Genomic DNA, 1,720 nt, shown 5'->3' on the forward strand with positions numbered 1-1,720 from the left:
GTCTCTGGGCAAACGCAAAGGCCAACAGGCAAATAACATAAACACTGCTGCAAAAGACCTACGTGCAGTTCTCCGCAAAGCAACAAAGCAATTCCTTATTGCGCAATCAAACTTGCAAATCAAAAAAAAAAAAGGAAACAAAAGACAAAAAAAAACCAACCCTGCTCCTAGAGAAACAAAGGAGCTACCCAACTTAAAACACAGATTCTCCCTTATTTTATTCTATAACACTAGAACTACAAGCCAATGACTGAAATGAAAGGGAAAAAAAATCAGAATCAGCTTAACAAATATTAGCACTTATCAAAAATGCAGCAGACAACAGTTGCTTCCAGCAAACTACTAAATAATTCACACCCAATACAAAGAAGCCAATCTTAGGAATGCACTGTGCCAAAACAGTCGAGGGAACAGTTTCTCCCGTGACCTGGATGAAAAAAACAACCTGCAAAATAGAGGTATCAGCAAAAAACATTGTGTTTCAAACCCAATTCCAGCAAAAGACATAATTTAAACCAAAAAGCGTCTGCAGGAGCCCAGCTGGTGACCTGTCCATCGGCACAGACACTTTGCAGGGGCAGGACTGGGGCTGATGGGGGGAGTGTGACCTATGGGGACCACCCATCCCCGCTGCCACCTGGCCACGGTCGCACTTTGGCTCCCCATCGCCAGGGGAGAGGGCACTCACCACGAACCTGTTCCAGCCCTTGCTACCAGCAGCGCGTGTTGCACGAGGCCAGAAAAGATAAAAACGTTTAATAAAGAGACAGAGAAACATTAAGAAAAGCTAAATGAAAAGTAGACAGCAACATGGGCCAGAAGTCAGGAGTGACACTCATAGATTCACAGAATGGTTTAGGCTGGAAGGGACACTAAAGATCATCTCGGTCCAACCCCCTGCCATGGGCAGGGCCACCTCCCACCAGCCCAGGTTGCTCCAAGCCCCGTCCAACCTGGCCTTGAACACCTCCAGGGATGGGGCAGCCACAGCTTCTCGGGGCAACCTGCGCCAGGGGCTCACCACCCTCAGAGTGAAAAATTTCTTCCTAATATCTAATCTAAATCTCCCCTCTTCCAGTTTGAAGCCGTTATCCCTTGTCCTATCACTACACGTGCTTGTAAAAAGTCCCTCTCCAGTCTTCTTGTAGGCTCCCATCAGATACTGGACAGCTGCTATGAGGTCCCCCCGGAGCCTTCTCTTCTCCAGGCTGAACAACTCCAACTCTCTCAGCCTGTCCTCACAGGAGAGATGCTCCATCCCTCTGATCACCTTTGTGGCCTCCTCTGGACTTGCTCCAACAGGTCCATACCCTTCTTACACTGGGTGTCCCAGAGCTGGGCACAGTACTGCAGGTGGGGTCTATCTCATCCGGGTCTCACTCCCCCCCAAACCCACATGAGATATAACCGAAATATGGGGGATTTAAGTCCCTTTTATTTGCCTTTTCTTATTCGAGCCACAGGCACGCTTTTGGGTAACTTTTGGGGGGTAACATGCTTTTATTCTGCAATATTAAGGCCTCAAACCTACCATTATTCTTTTTTTCCCACAGCAAAATCGGAGATCCCCTTTAAGCCCCTCTCTCTGCCGACTTCTCGTCCGACCCACCCAACACCCGCGGAGCCCTTTCAATAAAAACAGAGCAAACCACTGCGGGCATGGCGAGCGAGTACGGCGCGCTGCGCGTCCGCGCCGCCTACAGACTGCGCCCGTACGGCC

This window comes from Charadrius vociferus, unplaced genomic scaffold (assembly GCF_000708025.1).
Source record: "Charadrius vociferus isolate BGI_N301 unplaced genomic scaffold, ASM70802v2 scaffold324, whole genome shotgun sequence".
Taxonomy (NCBI): Eukaryota; Metazoa; Chordata; class Aves; order Charadriiformes; family Charadriidae; genus Charadrius; species Charadrius vociferus.